This window comes from Macrobrachium rosenbergii, chromosome 10, assembly GCF_040412425.1.
Source record: "Macrobrachium rosenbergii isolate ZJJX-2024 chromosome 10, ASM4041242v1, whole genome shotgun sequence".
Lineage (NCBI taxonomy): Eukaryota > Metazoa > Arthropoda > Malacostraca > Decapoda > Palaemonidae > Macrobrachium > Macrobrachium rosenbergii.
Genome location: NC_089750.1, coordinates 16,015,053 through 16,040,270, shown reverse-complemented (window position 1 = coordinate 16,040,270; position 25,218 = coordinate 16,015,053). Strand labels below are relative to the sequence as shown.

Below are 25,218 nucleotides of genomic sequence, written 5' to 3'. Positions count from 1 at the left end.
GGTGTAATTTGGGAAGAATAGGTTCCAGAAGGCACAGCAGTTAACCAGCATTATTATAAGGAAGTTTTGATAAAGCTGAGAGAAAAAAGTTAGAAATAAACGGCCGCAACTGTGGGAAAATGGTTTCTTTCTTCACCAGGACAATGTGCCTGCTCACACATCACTTTCTGTAAAGCAGCTTTTGAACGACAAGCACATTACTACGGTGCACTTGAACATCCTCCGTATTCGCCCGATTTAGCAGCGTAGGACTTTTATCTTTTCCCAAAGGGACACGTTTTGGGTCAGTTGATGCTGTCAAGTAGAAAATAGCGGATGTGTTGAAACAGCTGACAGAAATTGATTTCCTCCATGCCTTCGACCAGTGGAAAAGAAGACTGCAGCTAAAAGTAAGTATACCTTAGTTTTACCAGACCACTGAGCTGATTAACAGCTCTCCTATGTATTAGTGCAAATGGGGAGCATATTGAAGGGGACAGGCATTAAATTTGCAATACATATAAATAAAGGTGAGTTATTTAATGTCTCGCTATGTAACAGAAACCTCATATGTATTACAGTAAAAAGTATACCTATACTATATATATATATATGTATATATATATATATATATATATATATATATATATATATATATAATATAAACACACATGCATATGTATATATATAAATAAAATATATATATATATATATATATATATATATATATATATATATATATATATATATAAACACACACATGCATATGTATATATAAATATATATATATATATATATATATATATATATATATATATATATATATATATATATATATATATATATATCGTACACACAACGTCATAGCAATGTGTGGTCCAGAAAGAGGAAAAAATGACTATAATATATATATATATATATATCGTACACACAACGTCATGCATCATAGCAATGTGTGGTCCAGAAAGAGGAAAAAATGACACTATTCTCACGCTTCCTGGAAACTGAGTCCCTGTTAATCCAGTAATTTATCTAGTTTATATATCAAACACTTTTTAAATCTTAGTCTCTTTCTTTTTACCATTTCGAATTGTACACCAGATGGTATCTGTAGACTTGTACTGCATAGTATGTTGTGACGCCACCAGGGCAGGGCAGCGCTGTTTGCAGCCTCGGAGCAGTGCTGCCGAAACGTAATGTGGCCTCCGGTGTGGAAGTTTTGATGCACAATATGATCGGGTGCAGATGTGGCAATTTATTTTACGGTCTGCCTCACTAAGTGTGGAAGAAATTTCCACATTCATTTTAGGGGTTTATTGTGGTCAGAAATATGATTTTCTTGTATTAGTATGTGATTCATTTACCTATATGCTCGGTCATTTGCATATTTATATGGCCGTTTATATAATAATGACTGAATCAAGAGCCATGAAAGAATGGTTGTTTAGGCCGAATTATGAAGCAGCAGAAGTCGATCGAGCGATGTCTTGATTTACACGTCGTATGCAGACGACAACAGAGTGACAACTTTAGTTTCCATATAATTAAGGAAACTTAAATTTATTTAAAATTGTGTTATTAAATGTAAAAATTTATTGTGATTAACTAGATAAGGGAATTTTAAAGGAAATCATTTTTAGACTCAGAAAGAAAGCATTTATTATTTTATATACGTTAGATCTTACATATGAATTTAAAATTTACGCGAGCATAGAAGGCATAGGGTGGAAATGTGGCAACACTGCCTGGAGCCTTGTACAACTGCCATGCTCTTCAAATCGGCGGGAACCGCTGGAGTTGACTTGTTGCTTAGTGTGATCCGTGATTTTTATTCGTCATTATATTTATAAAATGATACGTTGTGTGGCTTATAATTACTGAATTGGGCACAGGAATTCCTCAAGAGAAAATGGAGTAACATCTCGCAGGTAAGCAACGCATGCTGAGTTTATTTTTTAACCCACAGTTATGTGTCAGTCAGTTAAATGTCCCGGTAGCAGACGATACATTTTCTCAGCTAAGGTAGCTTGTGTTACACGCTTATTACTGTGGCACATAAGCTCAGTGAATCTTTCAGTTTTGAAATCAGAACATCTGTGGTCTTAAAATACATAATACACAGAACATGAAGAAAAAAGATCGCGTGTTATTAAAAAGGCATATCAGTAACTACGCCTATATCGGTTACTGGTTGTGCCAAAAAGTCTCGTAAACATGTGACGGTGGTGCGTGATGACACCTGCTGTATTTCGTCATTTTGAGTTCTTTGCTGTGGGTAGGCCTGTAGGATACTGTCTTTGCAATATATTTTCTCAGTTTTGCACAAGCAAAGGCAGCGTTAGAGCTGTTTAACGAAATGCACTTTATCAAACGTAGCTTCCCAACAACATTTCGAAACGTCACACTAGGCCTAGGGGTGTGTTTCGGACGGCGCAAGCAAACCGTGGTAAACAACTTCCATTATTCGATTCTAAGTAAAAATAACGGTTTTCTTTGTGTAACAAGTCTCAAAACGTTACGTCTCACGTTTTGGCAATAGCCATAAAATTAAGTTCGGCAGCATAGGCTATATCTATGTCCTCAGTTACTCCTGTGGTAAAGTGCTGTATCATTTGAACCTAATTCTCTGTACAACTTAATCTAGAATATATAAAAATAATTACTCTATTGTAAAAATGATCGAATCTTGATGCCAAAGAGAGTATAGCCTTTATTTGGTAACATCATTAGGCATGGGCCTAGCAAGTGTAATATGGCAGGTAGGCCTATTCTTATTGCTTAGCCAATTTTTTTTAGGGAAAATTTAAATCAGCATTTCATTTTTTGTTAAAGGATAATATATTGTAATTTATCTGTATACATCTAAATTACTAATAGTTTAATAAGGGAATAAATATATAGGTAAAATCCTTAGTTCACAATTCTGTGCCTCATATAAATCAGCATTTCAGTGGGGTGTACTTTCTCTCAGACTGAGAGAAAAAGAACAACAAACGAATGGAGAGAGAGAGAGAGAGAGAGAGAGAGAGAGAGAGAGAGAGAGAGAGAGAGAGAGAGATTAACGAACGAATGGAGAGGGAGAGAAAGACCAAATGATAACGGTGATCCCACTGTCGCAAAGCATCGTAATAAAGGACGAGGCCTCAACTTTTCAGAACTGTTGATTAATTTACGAAATATACAGTTTTCATGTAAAAAATGTAAAACTGAATAACATATGTTACCATTTTTAAGGTTAGTGATCATCGAAAAGTGCCTAAAATTTTCAGACAGACTAAGCTTTTATTATCACATAGTAGTCTTCCCTAGGAGAGCTGTTAATCAGCTCAGTGGTCTGGTAAAACTAAGGTATACTTAACACTATTGCTACCCGGTTGGAGTTTAAATCGGCATACCGTAGAAAAACATACATCTCTAAATGCGCTTCCAGTTTATAGATTATTTAATTTCATTTATTTGTAGTGACAAATTTGCAATGGTAATAAGCTTTCGCTGTGTAAAGTATGAGGAAAGGGAAATGCATTCTTGGATGTAGGTCTATGCTGATTTTACCTCACTCCAGCCTTGCCCACTCATGCCTATCAATGTCAACAAATTAATAGACCAGTACTCGAAGTCAGTGACTGACGATGGTTATACGGTTTTCTGAGTTTGCAGTCAATAAATTAATGAATAAGATAAAAGTCAGAAACATATTTTGCCACCGTTAGAAATGAGACGCTCCTTTCAGCATCACTGGAAAAACTGGGAAAGCATTTTGAATCCTTAGCTTTATTAGGCTCACATAGGATAAGTTTATTGATAATGCATACATTTTTCATTTTAAGTCAATTACTCTGCAACATTTTATACATCGATGCACACATTGTTTCTATAAAACACAAACCGCTTTGTTAATATCGAGTTCTCTGATATTCTCCCGCCGGAATTTAAAGAGCCACTGTATGTAGCATAGCCTACCCTTCCCGTCCTGTTCACCATAGGTCTAACACACTTTATTCTTACGACGTGATTTCTACTTACTTTCATAGATAGGCAATGTAAGGAAGATTATTATTGATATCAGCATGAAAGACAAGGACACGAATGCAACATTAGGACTAGAAAGGGATTGTGTGAGTTCTAAGCGAGTCAGTCGTGTCATTATTTTACAGTTTTGTTAACGACATATTGACCATTACAGTATGTCGTTCATGATATGAAAAAAAAAAAAAATTGTGAGGTAAAGATGATTTATAAAGAAAAAGGCCTGACTGAAATATGTACTGTAAGACGATTGGTAGTATGAACGGCATATTATTGCTTCCAGGAAATCTTAAGAAACCTATGCAGTGACTCAAGTTTGTCGTAATGTTTCTTACTATATTGGTTGTCAGTTATGAAATGCTTATAGCAATCGCTATTAGAAAAACTGATTGTGCAGTTAAGTCTTTCTGAAATATTTACAATAGCTTCATACATTTTAAGGGATGCTTGCGAAACGTATGCTTATTAAAAACTAGAAATTTTGCAGTAGAAGCGTGAAAACTACTGCGACAGGGATTAAAGCGATAGTAGTTCAGTTCCAGCAAAAGCTCTGAATCCGAATGTCGTTGGATAATTTCCCCCGGCCTGCCTCATTCTCTGGTTGTTCGTATACGTTTACCAGTATTTCTTACTGGTACTTCGGTTTTATATCATCATAGTCCCGGTGTATGTGTAGTAACATCAAAAGAATATTTTGCTTTACTTTTTGTGCAAAATCCTGTGCCCTACAAGTGCTTTGGTAGGAATTTAAAGTCTATTTAAGTGCATTCGAGTAAGATGGAATTAAGCCAATCACTATTCCAGTTAAGGATAAAACACTCTGGAGATGAGGACTACATACCCATCGTGTCAAATGTATATTGTACACAGCATGACGCTAGCACCATCATCTCCAGAGTGCTTTTCTCCTTGTGTTTGTGTGTTTATGTATGTATGTATGTATAGATAGATAGATGTGTTTGTATTTTTATGCATTTGCTCTTGTCTGCACATGTGTGTATGCCTGTCGTTCTGGCAATATTTTGTTCAGTTTTCCGTAATCTACATAATAAAAGTGAATGTAACTATGTAAACTTGTGCTCTATAAAAATCCGAACCGCTTGACCGATGTAGACGAAATTCTGCAGGTGTTCCTCATTTAACCCCAGGAAGGTTTTCGTGTAGGTTTCAAACCCGTACCCTTCTGCCTTTCCATTTCCCCATCCCCCTTCCCTTTGTAACTAATGTGGTAAATAAACTCTATGGGTTTATCATACCTCATTTCATGTACCCGTGACCATTGAAATATATTATTGAAAATGCTCTACTTTCCTATGATTAATAATTCTGTATCAAGGTTTGTGTTTAGGTTTAGGGTGGTGTATTTAGGGTTTAGTTGGGGGGTGTGTGTTTAGGCTTAGTGGGGGTGAGTTTAGGTATTGTGGAGGTGCATTAAGGTACAGTGAGGGGTGTGTTTAGGTTTTGTTGGTGGTGTGTGTTTAGAATTAGTGTTGGGGTGTGTTTAGGTTTGGTATGGGGACATTTAGGTTTAGTGGGAGGGGTGTTTTTTGTTTAGTGGAGGATATTTAGGTTTGTTGGGAGGGGTGTTTAGGTATAGTCGTAGATGTGCTCAGGTTTAGTGGGGGTGTGTTTTGGTTTTGTGGGGGATGTGTTTAGGTTTAGTGGGGGATGTGTTTATGTTCAGTGGGGGTGTTTCGATTTAGGGGGTGTTTAGGTTTAGTGGGGGTGTGCTTAGGTTTAGTTGGGGGTGTGTTTAGTTTTAGTGTGGGTGCATTTAGGTTTAGTGGGTGGTGTGTGTTTAGGTTTAATGGAGGCTGTGTTTAGGTTTAGTGGGGGTTTGTTTTGGTTTCGTGGAGGTGTGTTTAGGTTTAGTGGGGATGTGTTTAGGTTTAGTGGGGTGTGTTTAGGTTTAGTGTGGGAATGTGTTCAGGTTTAGTGGGGGTGTGTTTTGGTTTAGTGAGGGGTGTGTTTAAGTTTAATGGGGGATGTGATTAAGTTTAGTGGGGGTGTGTTTCGATTTCGAGGGTTGTTTAGATTTAGTGGGGGCTTGTTTAGGTTTAGTTGGGACTGTGGTTAGGTTTAGTGGGGTGCATTTATGTTTAGTGGGCGGTGTGTGTTTGGGTTTAGTCGGGGTGTGTTTAGGTTTGGTGCTTTATTTAGGTTTAATGGATGATGTGTTTAGGTTTAGTGGGGGTGTAGTTAGGTTTAGTGGCGGTGTGTTTAGGTTTAGTAGGGGTGTATATCGATTTAGGGGGTGTTTAGGTTTAGTGGGGGGTGTTTCGGTTTAGCGGGGACATGTTAATTAAAACCACACCACGTGTTACTTCCTTTCTAAGGTAAATGATCGGCTGTCATTCAGTTTTCTCAGGCAGCTACGGGTTGGTCAGCTGGTTATACGTATAACTAAAATTTCCCGTGTTGTAGCTAAGTGCCTCCATTAGGAAGAAAACAGCAAATCCCTTGAGAAAACGAATAGTCTTCACACTTAAGAAGCTGATATCCGTACTATACTACAACCCTTTTTCCATCGCACGGCCCCGAACACGATCCTGGTTCCTTCAGCCTCCGTAATGAAAGACAGTACGATGCTCTCAAGCGAGATCATTTAAATCCTCCGAAGGAATGTTGTTTCCATGGCAACGTACTCGCGATGACTGGGGAAAAAAAAATCAGAGCAATTGGGAGGAAAATGAAATGGGTCAGATCCCATTCGGGGCTTCGGTGACCGAAGTTGTTGCCACGTAAATTTAAAGAAATTAATCAACAAATATCAGTGGACTACACTCGATTTAATTTGAAATTACCCAATTAGATTCAAATCGATTCGGAGGTACTCATATGAACTGGGATGTATCCAAAGCAATTTCGTTGAACTCAAATTGAACTCAAATCAACTCCATCCAATTCAAAGCTAATAAAAAGGATTAGAAACTAGAGAATTGGACTCAAATTCATTCCATACAACTCGGAATTGAGTTTATTTGTTTAGCGAAACCTACAAAAAATCGATCTGATTCAAAGGGAATTAGAAGAAATAGAATAGATTCAAAGTGACTCTAACTGACTCGAGACAAGTAGTCCTTAGAATGCAATTTTATGGTAATTTACATACATATTATATATATATATATATATATATGTGTGTATATATATATATATATGTATATGTGTATGTATGTGTATGTATATTCAATATATATATGTGTATGTGTATGTGTGCATGTATGTATATTCAATATATACAGTATATATATATATATATATATATATATATATATATATATATATATGTGTGTGTGTGTGTGTGTGTGTGTGTGTGTGTGTGTATGTTTGTGTTTGTGTGTGTGTGTATAATTAAATTTTGGCCTCGTTCAGCACTGACGTCTCGACAGCCTGCAGAAAATTGTTTGAAGAAGAGTATCGTCACGATGTAAACACTGCAAAATTATATGAAAATATTGCTCACTGGCGTTACCCTAATTTTATCATTTTTTAACAGGCACTGCATGTCTTTCGGTACTGTAATACTTCAAAATGGTTTACGTAATATATTTTTTATTCCTTTCTTCTGACTTTTAGAGTTTTAAATTAATATATACCTTTGCTGTATTGTGTTTTCAACATTCCTTTCTTGTTACTAAATCTCGAAATTCATCTTTTTATATAATTTCTGATTTTTAAGATAAGAAAGCCCGGGTTAAGAAACAATCGTTTCATGGTATGACTTCTCAATTTCTTCATACCATTTATGGAAATCTTACACTACTCTTTCTCTGACTCACGGAAGCCATCGCTTATATAGCTCTAAAATAACGCCACTATCTTTGCAGTTTTATTCCTTGTCCACGTTTTAGAATTTTCTTCAGTTCTCGTTTCCAAATACATAATCGTATTTTATACCAAACGCAATTATTTATATTACAAAAAAAAAAAAAAAAAAGGTCAAGATATAGTTCCAGTTGGTTTTATGAATCTGTTCTCTCTCTCTCTCTCTCTCTCTCTCTCTCTCTCTCTCTCTCTCTCTCTCTCTCTCTCTCTCTCTCTCGATTCTCATGCACCTCGGCCTCTAGCAAACACATCAAAACTTTAAATTGTCCTATTTATGCATTTATCTGCGCGGAGGCGCAAATTAGCGTAATGTTGATACATTGTTAGTAGACGCAATAAAAGTTAAACAGGATACATAGCGAAGTGATGTTAGGGGTGCTTAATGGAACTTTGAACATGTTTCCAAAAATATCAGCCCTTTCATGTTAGGTGTGGAATAACTCAATTTATGAGTCTTTTCATTGGATAATATGAAGAGGTATTAGGTTACCAGGTCTATAAACGCCCTCCCCACCTACCTCTCTCTCTCTCTCTCTCTCTCTCTCTCTATATATATATATATATATATATATATATATATATATATATATATATATATATAAATTATTATATATATATATTTTATATATATATATATATATATATATATATATATATATATATATATATATATATATGTGTGTGTGTGTGTGTGTGTGCGTGTACTGTTTTATCTCTCTCTCTCTCTCTCTCTACATGGTCACAATGAAGGCAATTTCAATAAAGCGATGGTAAATTGTGACACCCCACCTAGCCCGTCCCGCTCACAACGAGAAACACAAAATCGAATGAGAGTTATCAGAATGTAATCACCCGCCCTCACCAGACAGGCTGATGACGTCATAAAACGAAGAACGCTAGTTTTATGGGCTCCTTCCAACACCAGCATTTCCATACAGAGTGAAAATCTAGCAAATTGAGCCATAAAGGGCGTCCCCGGAGGCAGCTTCACCTGTTTAATACCTGCCATGACATGGCTCCGGTCCACGGTCCTCCTGTTCTCCAAGCGAAAGTCTTGTACGCTTAAATATGTATGCTGGATAAATCCGCGGTGCGCTAGGCTTCGTTTAAATATGACCCTGGCGAAGTTGTTGTAATGGAATGATTTCCCGGGTGATTGACGGTGTTATTGCTTTCGATCTTCCTCGTCTTAGATAATGAAAAATGAAATTTATCACCGCGATTTATGGGCCACTGCTCTAATTTTTCTTTACTTATGTCGTTGTTTTGGAATGATTTACGGGTACTCCACGTTGATATTACATTCGCTTTTCTGTGACTCGTGTCATCACTGTGATTTATGGTGCGTTACTTTAATTTCTACATTTCCTTGGTTATAAATGTGCATGTTCTTGGTTTTTATTGGATGTAGCATTACTTTGATTTTTCAATATGGTTACTCCCATGAGTCAGTTTGAGTTTCGATTTGACTTTTCCTTTGGTTAATCACAAAAATGCGTTTAAATTACGATGTCCTCGTCCATAAAACAATTGAATTATTCACTAAGGTTAATGCAACATAGTTTTTTTTGTTTGTTTGTTTCAATGTACGCCTGCAGATTGCTGGCAATGGTACGAAAGTTAATTTTGTCCTTACTGATACTGCCAGCAAAGACAGCTTTTCCTCACATTTTCACATTGTCAGGAAGTAAATTCAAATTACGGACCAAGTCAACCCGTCTTCTGTCTCGCGGGACATAAAAGCAGGCGCGTTAAGCACATACAGCTTTGAATGTATAATACTCTGAATAAGTTCGCGGGGGTTAATTGGACTCCCCTTGGAAAACATCTTTCGCGTGGTGATGAACTGGTGAACCCTGAATGCAAATGAAAAGAATGAGTTTTCTTCCATGGTCTTTTTTTTAATGAAGTACAGACTTTCCTAGCCTGTCATTCCTTGGCAAGGAAAACTTTCTTCGTCGAAAGACCTCAAGGGAAAATAAAAAAAAAGTATCATTAAAGATTTTCCACTATCATTCATAGAGTTCAGTAGACATCATCTTGAAAATTGTTCTTAGCCTCGTTTCTTTTATACATTTCTGTCTGCTTAACTTACAATATAATGTGGACACTGCTGGCTCATGATAACTTGTGATTCCTCTCAATATACTGATATATATATATATATATATATATATATATATATATATATATATATATATATATATATATATATATATATTCGAAAAAACAATTTTGTTATTGACTGGAAAAAATGGGCTTGAAAAATTACAAACGGACGCATAAAAAATTTAGCGCTTTAGGCTAAAAACAAAAACAAAAGAAAAAAATAAATAAAAAAAACTGGACAATGCGTCCTGTAATAAGCGTTTATAGTACAGTTTAGCATAGGCACCATTCACACTGCGAAACAACATGACTAACGATTATGGATGAAAATAGTACAACAATCTCTCCCTAAACTAATGGAAAAACCATCTATACCTTCTTCTACCTATTTATATCTGATATTTTCAACTTTGTAATAGTCTTGGAGGGACACAGACTTGGTTGTAGGTATAATCCAATGCATTTTTAAACAAAACGAAAAAGAAACACCCAGCTATTCATAAGTTTATATCAGTTAATCGCATATCAAAACACTTTTTTATCGGAAAGACAAGAATTCTAACGAGAGAGAGAGAGAGTGTGTGGGATTGCTGATATCCATCTACGCCACTCCATTGAGAAAGCTACTTGGTGGAGGTGTGTATCTTGTACGACAGATGCTCATTAAAATTCACTATTCATCCAGTCACGTCCGTTTTCACCGCCCTCGGCTAAGGCAGAATCCAATTATTTTCCTTCTTTTATATTTACCTTTCCTGTGACGTATGTGCAACGGCCAATTTTAAGCCTAAGATATTCATAGACTAGAACGCTGCTTTTGCGAATATATATATATATATATATATATATATATATATATATATATATATATATATATATATATATATATATATATATATATATATATATATATATATATATATATATATATACACAGATATATAATATATATATTATATATATGTATATATATAAAACACACACACACACACACTAGCTGACCAACCCGGCACTGCCCGGGAAAACTCTGAACGTCAGTCTGCGTGTAGGGAAAGGGAAAAGGGGGAAAGAGGGAAGGGGAAGAGGAGGGAGAGGGTGAGGGTTTGTGTTGACGGTCCGACTGACAGTTCTACTACTTTCATTTGAACGTTCACCAAACAGTCGCGCGTGAACTGATAGGTATTACTGTGGTGATTGTCCCTTTTATTCAGGTATTACTGTGCTGTCTGTCCATTTTATCCAGGTATTACTGTGGTGACTGTCCCTTTTATCTAGGTATTACTGTGGTGACTGTCCCTTTTATCCAGGAATTACTGTGCTGTCAGTCCCTTTTATCTAGGTATGACTGTGGTGACTGCCATTTTTATCCAGGTATGACTATGCTGTCTGTCCCCTTTGAACAGACATACTGTGCTGTCTGTCCCATTTAACCAGGTATTACTGTGCTGTCTGTCCCTTTTATCCAGGTAGTACTGTAGTGACTGTCCCTTTTATCCAGGTATTACTGTGGTGACTGTCCCTTTTATGCAGGTATTACTGTTCTGTCTGTCCCTTTTGTCTAGTTATTATTGTAGTGACCGCCCCTTTTATACAGCTATTACTGTGTTGTCTGACACCTTTAACCAGGTATTACTGGACTGTCTGTCACCTTTAACCAGGTATTACTGTGCTGTCTGTCCATTTTATCCAGGTATTACTGTGGTGACTTTCCCTTTTATCCAGGTATTAGTATGCGGTCTGTCCCCTTTAACCAGGTATTGCTGTGCTGTCCGTCCCTTTTATCCAGGTATTACTGTGCTAACTGCCTCGTATCCATGTATTACTGTGTTGACTATCCCTTTTATCCAGTTATTACTGTGCTATCTGTCCCTATTGCCCCAGGTATTACTGTGGTGGCTGTCCCTTTTTACCCAGGTATTACTGTGGTGATTATCCAGGTATTACTGTGCTGTCTGTCACCTTTAACCTTTGCTGTCTGCCCCTATTATCCAGGTATTACTGTGGTGACTGTCCCTTTTATCCAGATATTACTGTGGCGACTGTCCCATTTATCCAGATATTACAGTGCTGTCTGTCCCTATTGTCCAGGTATTACTGTGTGGCTGAAAAGCATTTTCAATAATATATCTCTACAGTCTCGAATGAATGAATGATTTTAAGTTATTAGGGGTCGTGACTTACATGGTCATTGACGCCGATGTTAATTAAAGGACTACACAGTGTAGTATATTTATAATATAAATAAAATTTGTTGGAAATAAAATTATAGCTTATGTAAAACTCCTGCTTCTAAAATATATTTAAAAATGCCACTAGCATCATAAATCACATCCTCTCCAAGGATCTTGGCAAGGAGTGCATGAAATGTGGCATGATAAACAACCTTTAACCAAGTACTGTTGTGCTGTCTGTCCTTTTATCCAGGTATAACTGTGGGGACTTTCCCTTTTATCCAGGTATTCCTGTTCTGTCTGTCCATTTTTTCAAGATATTACTGTGGTGATTGTCCAATTTATCCAGATATTACAGTGCTGTCTGTCCCTTTTATCCAGGTATTACTGTGGTGACTGAAAAGCATTTCAACAATATATTTCTATAGTCTCGAGCACATGAGCTGAGGCATGATAAACAACCTTTAACCAAGTATTATTGTGCTGTGTGTCCTTTTATCCTGGTATAACTGTGGTGCCTTTCCCTTTTATTCAGGTATTACTGTTCCGTCTGTCCCTTTTATCAGTGTATTACTGTGGTGACTGTCCCTTTTATCCAGATATTACTGTGGTGACTGTCCCCTTTATCCAGATATTACTGTGCTGTCTGTCCCTTTTATCCAGGTATTACTGTGTGACTGAAAAGCATTTTCAGTAATATATTTCTATAGTCTCGAGTACATGAAATGAGGCATAATAAACAACCTTTAACCAAGTGTTACTGTGCTGTCTGTCCTTTTATCTTGGTATAATTGTGGTGCCTGTCCCTTTTATTCAGGTATTGCTGTTCCGTCTGTCCCTTTTATCAATGTATTACTGTGTCCCCTTTATCCAGATATTACTGTGCTGTCTGTCCCTTTTATCCAGGTATTACTGTGGTGACTGAAAAGCATTTTCAATAAAATATTGCTATGATCTCGAGTAACCTACATGAAATGATGTATGATAAACCCGTAGAGTTTTTTTTTACCGCATAAATTACTAAGGGAAGAACGACGGGGGATGGGGGAAGGGGACAAATGAAATGCCTAAATTATTTGTTTTTATCAGGATTAAAATCACGCACACTGCTTAAACCTTATTATATATCGAATCACAATTAAGCGTTGCCGTGACACTTAGGGTAAAAATAGATATTAACTTGAATCAGGCAGTAACATTATAAATTTACAAGCAAATAATTTTCTGAAACAACAAAGGTCCGCATCTTAGTCGAGTAATCAGCAGCTGATTATGCAAAATAAGTCTTATTCAAAAGGAAAATTCCTCATTTTCCAAGTTCCTTGACAAACAAGGAAATAAAGGGAAATATTAACATTAACTGAGAGTCTGCTCTAAACACGTGAAATATTTTTTTTTTAACTGTCAAATGCTTTAAATTACAAAGCCAATTTACATAATATTCAATGTAGTTGGAAGTAGGAGATAAGCCATGTCGGAATTTTAATATTTTCAAAACTATAATCCCTTCATAATCATCGGTAGCTAGTCTGGATAAGTGAGGACATAGTATTAAAAATCCAATCTATTAATTCAAACGTTTTAGGTAAAGATACTTTACACCGTATTACGCTAATTATCTTCATTTATTCCTGCAAAATAAGGTATAGATAATGCTCTTTAACGTTACATTCGATAATTGATTGAGGGTTGATACAGTACGATTTGCTATATTTGTTATTGTTCCGTTATTTCACAGCGTTTTGAATTGAACGTCATTGGATAAGCTGTATATTTAGCGAGTTTTGATTTGCAATTCCTATGATACTTTTGTTGTAGCCGGTTATTCTCTTTCTTTTCTGTTACTAAGTGGTGAAAGTCATGGTGATTAATCTCCTATTCTTGTGGTTGGATTATGTTTTATTTATTTTTTGCCCCACATAGTTTTTCCGAAATAGATCGAAAAGTATTTAACCCAAACTCAAGATATTTGGTATGAGCATAAAGGACCAAACTCGCTTTAGGTTTCAATGCTCACCTCACTTGTAGGTGTCGCCACCTTGCCGACAGCTTGGAGTTTACCTGAAGTTCAATTTGTTATATCTTTAAAGTAGGCTATTTGAACCAATGGCATTCATATTGCCCATGTGAATTCTCTAGGCTAATAACCTCAATTTGAACACTGCAAAACTTTGTTTTGGTAAGTAAACTGGTGGACTTTGAAACACTTGAAAATCTTTCTTAATGGTAACCGCTAAAGGGATCAGCTTGAAATTTGGCAGATACATTAACTTAGCTGTGGTTCTCAAACGCATTATTTCGCAACTTTATCGGTATGCAATTTGACCGTAGTTAACCAATCCAAATACAAGTGTTATAAAATTTTGAACCTTTCCATTTATTTGATTTTGCTCTTGAATTACTGACTGAAACGGATCTCGAGTCGATCTTGTGACATTTTGGTCTACTTTCACTTTCTGACAAAATTGGTGATGCAGCTGTCATAAAAATAATGTACTGAGATGCTTGATGTGTTACAGTTTGGTGCAGAATTATGGATCATGCAACGCCATGTGCATGAACTCCGGAAACAAGTTTTATTTGCAGTAGCCATCTAGCGTTTTTGTTCTTGGGTTTCCACGTCAAACAACACGAGGTGTGGTAGCTTGGCACCAGCAGTTGTTGGCCGTTGCCAAAGGGATATGTTTTTTCGTCCTCTTCCTGACATCTTTCTTTATTGCTAAACGCCCTGTGATTTTATGGCTTTATCATGAAGAATGCATTATTTTTCATTGTTAAAATATCTATAAAGATTAAAGTGCCTATATCATAACCACCACATGAAACATTAACACAAACACACTCTTCTATCAAATGTGCTCACTTACAAAAAAAATGTCATTTACATGTTCAAAGCTCTTGCAAAATAAAATAAGGAAATAGATACAGTTGATAATGAAACAATTTTGAGAATCTATTCATACTCAGCAGTTGAGACATGTCGTAAAAGTAATGACCTATTACAAGGAACTTTAATGAACCATTTCAAGCTTTTCTCCACCTATGGCTATTAGCCAATCCAATTAACCAGGTATTTTATGCCCTTGTTTATGAGGAGAGATTGATTTTAATTTATTTTGATAGAACTTGCCCATATTAAATTATCCCTGCATATTACAGGTACTGGAATCTGCTAAATTCATAAAACGTTGAAGAGGACTACTACGCCACGTTACGGAAAACGAAGGTAGACTTCATGGCGAGGTAAGTGGCTCTCATTTTCTTTAGAACTGGGGGTACTAAAATACAGTGGTAGATAGAGATAAATATGGAAGGAAATTGTTAGACAAGATGTATTCTCAAAACAAGTCCAGAAAATTTGGCTGAAGGTAATGCGACCTCAGAAAACTTGATCTGGACAATTTAACATTAGAAAATTCTTTCTGAAAGTATGTAGTTTGCTAAAGCTGTAATGTATATCAACCCATTTCTCAGTTATATATTCGTTATTTATTTATTTTTTATTATTAACTTAACTGTTTATTCATTTATTCAATTATTTGTGTGATTATTTGTTTGTTTGTTTATGTATTTGTTTATATATTTATTCATTTATTTATTTACTTGATTACTTGTTTATGTATTTATTTACTTATTGATATATTTATTTATATTTCTTTGATATTTGTTTATATTTATTTATTGTTTATTTGTTTATTTCTTGTTTATTTATTTGTTTAAATTTTTTTTGTTTAGTAATGAAATGAAACTGGTATTCAGTATTATGAGAGTGTATGTCCCAGCAAACCTTGGGAAGTGCTGGCATTTATTCTCTTTGCTTTCTTAAGTAGCAATTGCTTGTAAATTCCAAGTTTGTAACATGATCCAGTAGTTTCTGTGGACATTGTGTCATCAGAATACTCATTTCCTTGTCGCCCACCGTTGCTTATTAAAAATTCTTGATAATTTACACACAACATAAACACATGCTCACACATAATGCAGTTCACATATACAAACGTGTATGTAATATATATATATATATATATATATATATATATATATATATATATATATATATATATATATATATATATATATATATATATATAATATATATATATATATATATATATATATTATATATATATATAATATATATATATGTATATATATAACTGTATAATTATATACATTTATATATATAGATATAAATGTAAATGTATATATATATATATATATATATATATATATATATATATATATATATATATATATATATATATATATATATATATATATATATGTATGTATGTATGTATGTATATAGCTTAGAAAGAGACAGAGAGATACAAAGAACATTAATATCTGTGTGCATACAAAAAGTTTTCCAACACCTTATATATAATATTTTGTAAGATATAATGCATGCAATGATAGTGTAATCGAAAATCTTTTTATTACGTGCAACAAAAGTCAAATTGGTTATCATTCATGTGTTGGAAACTAGAATGTTAGTATTTTGACTATGATATCAATCAATAGACTGATAATATTAGATTACCTGATTATATTCCTAAATTGGGCAGTTGAAGAAAAACTAAAAAATAAATTTAGTTAATGTTCGACGCAACAAATGACATATACGTTTAACGGACATAAATATATTGCCAGCTTTTACAAAAACACAAAAAGTAGAGTTTTGCGTCATTAGCGTTAGGTAGTCTGTATGTCGACAATTCTCTCTTCAGTGTCAAAAAATAAATTAGAATACAAAATATTGGCAAGAGTAAATGGATGTCAGCCATGGCTTTGATCTTTAGCACCGTAAACAAAGATTTCATAACAAAGGAAATATCACCTTTTATGAACAACTGCTACCCTCATAATGTGCTGTTTTGGTCGGTAATTAGCTAGGGACACATATTATAATTAATGTCTCCGGTGCATTAATACTTTATTGTTTTTCATATGAAGCCTATTTTTACCCGTTTCAAAACGATTGTGTGCTTGAAGCGTCTGATAAAAATTAGACATGCAAAACCCCCATTTTTGTTATTTCTTTCTCTTTATTTATCTGTTTACAGTCGTAACCTGATCGATGTGTTTATTTACCCTTAAATGACCCGACGTTAGCTTGGCTAATGATATTTAGAGGGGCATTACAAAGTTTCACTTATCCTTCATAAGTAGAGTTCAATCTAGAGTTACTTGGATACACTGTAAAACAAGGGTATTTGAAGAGCGCAGTTCTCTGCGAAGGCTAAGCAATTCATCCCTCAAAAGGTCCTTTCTACCAGAAAATTTTCATTCCTATCTTTCCCAAGATCTATTTACTTATGGTCAGTCACAATCTCATATTTCTTAAGATTTTCGGAAAAAATCATACATTTATCATAATGATTCTAATAACAGGAAAAACAGAAAAACGAATGAAACAAAAACGTAACCGACTTGGAGGAGGTTACATGATAAAGAACAGATGTCAAGAAATAGCCTTTTTTTTTTTTACTAACATGATTCAAATTAATTTTTCATCCTATAAAAAGGGAAGTGATACTTCCCTTTTTCGGATGTGGGAGGGAAGGACACTAGTTCAGAGCATAGGCAGGTGCAGACACAAAATTTAAACATCGGAATACATAAATGAAAGACGGATCCATTTTTGTTTTGTATAGATGTAATGACTTTTCGCCATATGATGCATTAAGCTACTCAATCATGTAAGTATAGCAGTCATTCCTATTGAAATAAGTTGAGCAAAAATAAATGGTAACTTGCTTATTTGTTCTTAGTGAATGACAAGAACAAAACTCGAAACTGAAAATATTGCTGTATTACGTCTACTTAAATGTTATACAGGACTCTAACTGAAAACACGAACGCAGAATAATTTACAGTCTTAATTTCTTTAGAGAATTTCGCGTTTTCCTTCGCGTGCAAGAGCACGGTATGGCAAAAAAAAAAAAAAAGTTAGAAATCATCACTTCGGTAATGCTGTCGCATAGTTCGGGATTAGGTGCAAATAGTTTAGATCATAAAATCATTTAAGTCTTCATGGTAGCTGTACTTAACACGCCATTTTCACTTCACCTGGGCATTTGATAATTAATTGTTACGGATTTGTGTTTATATAAATCTACATTTAGTGTATTTTTCCTGACATTTCCAATAGTACTTACAATTTTATTCCAGTATTTCGTTCATAAGAGTTGTTGCTATGAATCATTTTTGTAAAAGAAATAATGTTTATGAACGAAGAAGAGTAATTAAAAGCAAAAAGAAAAGCACTTGATAACTTGAAAAATAAAAGTGATTGCGTTATTTCCTTATCCGTAACTAATAAATGTTAATTGTACCAATAAATGTTATCATGAAAAACAATTTGAACCCACAAAAAAAAAACTCACGTAACGCCAGAGAAAAAAAAAACGCATACAGAAATTAACAAAACAAATGACTAAAGCTTAACAACAAGACCTGGCAAATGATAGGCTGTCCCCCCCACCCCACCCCCTTCTCTGCTAAGGAGTGAGCCAGAGACATGATCCAGAGCCATTTTTCCGCACCATTTGATGTTATTTATCTCGCATGACTGAGTCACTGCGCCAGTTTGCGGGTCTCTAAAAGGAAGAAGAAACGCTGGGACGGAGGAAGGGACCGTGCGGGTATGTCATACTATGATTCATCCAGATGATATTCTGTGACAGTGCTGTGAGAGTTTATAATTGTAATATTATATATATATATATATATATATATATATATATATATATATATATATATATATCTATACATATATATATATATATATATATATATATATATATATATATCTATACATATATATATATCTATACATATATATATATCTATATATATATATATATATATATATATATATATATATATATATATATATATATATATATATATATATATATATATATATATATATATATATATATATATATATATATATATATATATATATATATATATATATATATATATATATATACACACACACACAATACTATACAAACATCAGAAGATTTTATTGCTGATCCACTGTTCTATTTCCTCAAACCTTTTCAAATATTTTTGTTTAAGAACTTAAAAGACAGAAAAGTTATATTTCGTAAATATTTGCCTGTAGCCACGATAATGATGACATCATTGTACCATATTGCGGGTCCCAGAATTTCGCCAGTTCCTGAATATTTTTTTTTCTGCCTGGAAGACATACGAACCATCAATTGTACATACTCGTAAGACTAAAAGCAACATATTATATAACATGCGTTTAAAAAACAGAGCAGGAAGAAGAATGTTTGTTTGCGTCAGAATAATTCCATCAATTTTATTTCTTTAAAACTTATAGCACCGTTGCAAATGCTGTTCAAAACGTTGAGGGTGTTTTATATTATTCAACGATTTTTTTATGAAATAAAAGTAAAGTCTAAAGTGTAATACAGTTTTACAGAAAGCGAAATGCCAATTTTTTATGGGATATATTCACATTTGAAAACATGGTTATAAATTTTCAGAAACACACTTTGGCTCATGCGGAACAAGTAATAGAATGTTATTGGAGTTAGAAAAGTGTCCATGACAGCTGTTGAGAAAGGCTATGTTAGTATAAACCATTTTTCTTCATGACGAATTTGGCAGTATAGTACTCTCTTTAGGTCTCATGTAGCCTATGCTTTATCGTAAGTGACCTCAAGTTTGTCCGGCAAGAAAATAGATGCATCTGGGAAGAATATTACTGGTGCAGACATACAATAACGAAAGCTTGATGCCAACTGCAATCCAATGAGTGCTACCTCAAAAGTGCCATCTTTTCCCCAGTTGATAAAACTTTCTCAGTTCATAAATCCCATAATGTGAAGCAAATAATGAAATCAATAAACGTAATTAACCATGAAAAAGGCAAGTATTAGTCTCTTCAAAGCTATTAAGACTTACAGGTAAAGGGACTATCATAAACCTTGTACCACCAATTTATTATTGATCATGAGACTTTTGGCAGTCTGGACATTTCACATATTGCATTTTCATCAAGTTTATTAACAGTATCCAATAAAACAGCTTGCTGGAAGCTACATTACTTTGCAATTTGTACTTCATCTCCGATATATAAAACACTAGGAGCTTCTGCTTTGGCTGAGGTCACCCGATGCCTATGATCGTCTGTTTTCAGAACGCGCAAGTTCGCCTGGAAGCTCTGTTGTTTATATACGACCTTTGCGCGTTTTACGATTTGTACATCGTAAAGTATTCGGCGTTTTCTCAAAATAATTATATGAAAGACACAAATACTATTCTCTTCACTGATCTACTTGTTTCCGATTTCAGACTTCAATTATCTTGAAACATATGATGGGTAGTTCGACGATGGAAATATTCTCTCAAATAAAAGCTTTGACATTTTCTTCTTTGAAATATGTAATAATAGCCATAATAAATTTCCACAGAAACAAAAGGTGTACACACAAGTCACTACTTTTGCTTGCTGTTTATTACAAAACAGTAATAAACAGATAAATTCAAGCTTTGAGAGACAGAGTGTTCCAGACCAAGTTTTCAGAGACCGAATTTCCTGGCAACGATTTCAACATGCGTGCAACTGTAATAAAAGTTGGAGGCCTTAAAAACTTTTCCATTTCCAGTGCATACCATACGACTTTAAACTAATTTCTCATTCCATATTCATTACGTGTTTGTGCTGCGTACTGCAAAGTACGCAACGCCGCTTCTATCTTATTGCAAACGTTGCCTCATGAGTAACCACAAGCAATGCATTTCCGCTTCCCGCGTTCCTCTTCCCCTTTTGGGCGTCATTATTGAAAAGCGTTGGTACTTCATGCGATCCTCCATTCTCGGCTCGATTTCACACTTTTCAATAGGAGTCTCATCGCCTCTCCCGAAGACCTTTCCTCTCTCTGGTTTTGTCTCCCACCAATTATTGGCTCGGATACCAGAGAGCGCTTGTGCGTGTGTGGTGCGTGTGCGCGCGAGCTCGCATTTGCGTCTGCTTTCCGACTGCACAATAACCCTTGATGCTCTCAACAACGAGAGCCCCCCAACAGAAGCCGAAAGAACAAAGCAGTGTGATGGCCGGACGAGTCTGCTGGATTCCGGTTCCCTTCGGTTTTCGATACCGCTCCGAGTTTGCCTTTGCTAACACCCACCCAGCCATTCGGCGAACCATCTCTCCTCAACCTCACCCCCAACCCCACCCCGCCCCCCTCCGCCCACCCCTGTCTATCATTCCCGCCTCTCTCTCATCCCCATCCCCCCTCCCCATCGGACCCATAAGGATGCGTCTGTCAGTTGAAGGCCATTACAACCAATTCTCCCACTTCATTCATACTCCTACCCCAGTCGCCATTCCATCCAAATTCTGGAATATTTCAATTTCAGCCCGCTGAATCGGATATATGTGATAGAATGTAATCAACGTATATTCATCATTTCTATTTATTTCTCGTCTCATAGTGGTTGGCTCTGTAACGATAAAGGAATAAAATACCTTACAACAATATGTTTTAGAAAGTCATTTAGAACGTATCTTGAAAATGTTTAATCTGGAAAAATTTAGTTATTTTTACCCAGTTTCAAAGGCAGATCGGTCATGTTTTACGAAAAAAATATACATTGTCTTTCTCGGCAGAAACTTTTGTTACAGTAATCATAAAGAATCGAGCATTATGCTAAACATGATAATTTACATATGTTTAAACACGCACACTAAAACACACAATCAGGGGCACACAAACACATCTATCTATCTGCTCTCTATCTGGTGTGTATATATATATATATATATATATATATATATATATATATATATATGTATATATATATATGTATGTATATATATATATATATATATATATATATATATATATATATATATATATATATATATATATATATATATATATATATATATATATATATATATATATATATATATATATATCTGTGTGTGTGTAAACACGCACCTAATATCTACTGGCATACAAAAAACATTCGTGTAGAGTTGCCTGAATTTTCGTGAACCCGTTGCACTGTCAGCATTACATTCCTGTCTAAAAGCCGACCATTTATCAGGGCGACACAACAAAGCGAATGATTACGAGCAACGCGGCAGGGAACCCCATTGACAGAAGCAATAGCAGTAATGAATAAAAGGCAAATGAGTAAAAGCATCCATAAAGTAATTGAATTTAAAAGGAAGCGCCTGCCATCCGACCTCAGCTCTTAATCCGAATAATTTGCTAATGGGGCCATGAAATCATTCCGCAAACATTGAATAAACATAAAATCATTTCCCGTTGCAGCGTTTCCCCCCTACAGTAAACATTCCATTTTGTTGACTCAACTGGCCGTGACGTACTCGCGGTGCCTCTGAAATAAGCTTATTTTGAATCCTAAATGCGTTGGTCAATATGAAACGCAAACATATATTAATTTAAAAAATGGCTTGTCCCTTTTTTATTCCTTTGTATAGGATGAGTCAAGTTCATACCAGCGCATCTGGAAATATTTGGATCGACCGGTCCCGGAAATAGAGTAGATTCGGAATGCTAATGATCACTCCTGTGATTTAGAAGGGCTCTCCGGTGGAAATGGAATCTTTTAATTTAATACTGTAAATTTCAGCCGATTCGGTACTGTTGTTTCCTTCTTTGGAGATATGCATTACTTATGGCTTCCAGTGAGCCTCGACTCTTTCATCCCTTCAAAGGGTATCAATTTCACTTCTAAAGAAGAGAACAATGTAATTCATTAGCTAATATGTAAAACATAAATTTCGTTACACTAGAATTCCGAATGTATAACAAATTGACATTTCTAAGAAAAAAACCTACTATGTTAGTTTTCGACTCACTTTTTCAGGAAAATGAATACAAAAATTCGTACAAAAATAAAAGAACTCCTTATAATAATAGTTTTTATTTATATGTACTTTATCATGATAAAAATTATAGGGGGACTTCAAAATGACGTTATTTTCTCTATTTCTATAACGCGTAAAAAGATACAACTACTTAATTTGCATCGTTTTTATTCTAAAGCCTATGGAAGCAGCCTTCATGAATCTTAGTATCATCACTGAAATAGGTGCACAAAGAAAGAAAATGGTATGAGCAACAATATTGTTTTAACATGGCACCGAAAGGTTACACTTAGTGCTTTCAAACAATATCAGTCAAAGGTTTAATAAAAGGAATAACTAGGTTAAATAGCTCAAGGCTGCTCTTTTAATATGGTGACGTAAGAGATAGGCTTTAGACATACATGCATATATATATATATATATATATATATATATATATATATATATATATATATATATATATATATACTTATACAATCTATAATATATTTATATAATATGTAATATATATATATATACATATATATATATATATATATATATATATATATATATATATATATATATATAAAATATATATAAATATATGTGTATGTATGTATGTATGTATGTATGTATGTATGTATGTATGTATGAAACCAAAAGGGGATGAATATAAATGTTTTATGGTGACATTTCCTAAAAAACTATACTGTATAAGAAGTTTGGCTAAGTATATGCAAAGTGAAAAAAACTTTCGGTTTAAAAAACTTTCCCCGCGGTTCACCTGCTCTATTCGCGTTCCATTGTAAGGCTAAAAGTTGAGATGATCCTTCTCCAAGAAGTTCGCTCTACGTTCAGTTTCTCCTCCAAACTTTCCTTTATGCCAACATCACTGGACACTCTCCGAGCAAAAAGAGATCCTCTAATCTCGGAATGAGATTTACGAATGAAAAGGGATAGTGGTAGATTAAAAAGAGTTTTATTCATGTGATAGCATATATATATATATATACATATATATATATATATATATTATATATGTATATAAAAATATTAATATATATACTATATATATATATATATATATATATATATATATATATATATATATATATATATATATATATATATATATATATATATGCTAAACCACAAAATTCGTTATATATCCAATTTACTATACATCAGAAATAACTTACACCCATGGGAAGTTATAAGTGGTAAGTGCTTCATCACCTGTCTTGATGGCTCAGTGGTCTTAGTCACTGTACTTTCGTTGTTTTCCCACCAGGCGGCAGTTCGCATCCCACTGGTAACGAAGCATTTAGTACTTATAATTCCCCTTAGGTGTAAGTTATTCCTGAGGTACAGTGAAATTGATATCAAACGAAATTCTTGGTTAAATATTTGTGAATATAAAAAATGCCCGGATGTATTTGCAAACATTTATATGTGTGTGTGTATATATACATACATACATACATACACACATATATATATATATATATATATATATATATATATATATATATATATATATATATATATATGTATGTACATATATAATATATATATATACACACACACATACACAATCATATGACAAAGTGAAGATTCCTGAATGAAGTGAAAGGGGCTAATGCTAACAGATTCAAATGCAGTTGGTGACAGTGGAATATGCTGAATTTACTGGTTAAAGTAGTTGGTAGTTTGCATGATTAGGTAGTAGAAAATCAATTTCAACAAGTGTAAGACGATAATGGTAAACAAAATCAAGGAATATAATGGTAAATATCAGTACGGATGGATGAATAATTGGAGTAGCTGATTAGCTGCTCGACACATCAGTTGAGAGAGAAGGTGAGTGACAGAATAGATAGGCAATAAAGTCAGTAAGAGTCTTTTTGCTGATGTATATGAAGATTAATCTATGGATGGGAAAGTTGGAATTCAGGGTCATATGGTTATTCAAACTGAATGATGGATGCAGAGTAATGTAGCTGCAAGCGGAGATAAAAAAAAAAAAAAAAGACCAGTGTAGAAATGGCGCTGGTGTCGCCGTCCTGTGTAAGGGAATAAAGGGGAGCTTGAAACGGCTCACCGAAAACGAAAAATTTTGATAGGATATATGATAAATGTTTGGAAAGGAGAGTGTTATTTCACTCAGTATTATACCGTTGTCTCTAAAAGACCCTCCCATCACTCGGGGTAGAACAGCTTACTATTTGCTGG

At 34.5% G+C, this 25,218-nt stretch overlaps 1 long non-coding RNA gene across 1 annotated transcript in view; it reads left to right on the top strand.

Annotated features, from left to right (window-relative positions):
- Nucleotides 1–1,764: 1,764 nt before the first annotated feature.
- The window catches only part of LOC136842981 (uncharacterized), a 495,876-nt gene continuing 472,422 nt past the window's right edge, over nucleotides 1,765–25,218 (top strand). Inside the window, exons 1-2 of the long non-coding RNA XR_010854399.1 lie at nucleotides 1,765–1,907; nucleotides 15,273–15,356. This is a non-coding gene — a long non-coding RNA (uncharacterized lncRNA). The remainder of the gene's footprint in view (nucleotides 1,908–15,272; nucleotides 15,357–25,218) is intronic.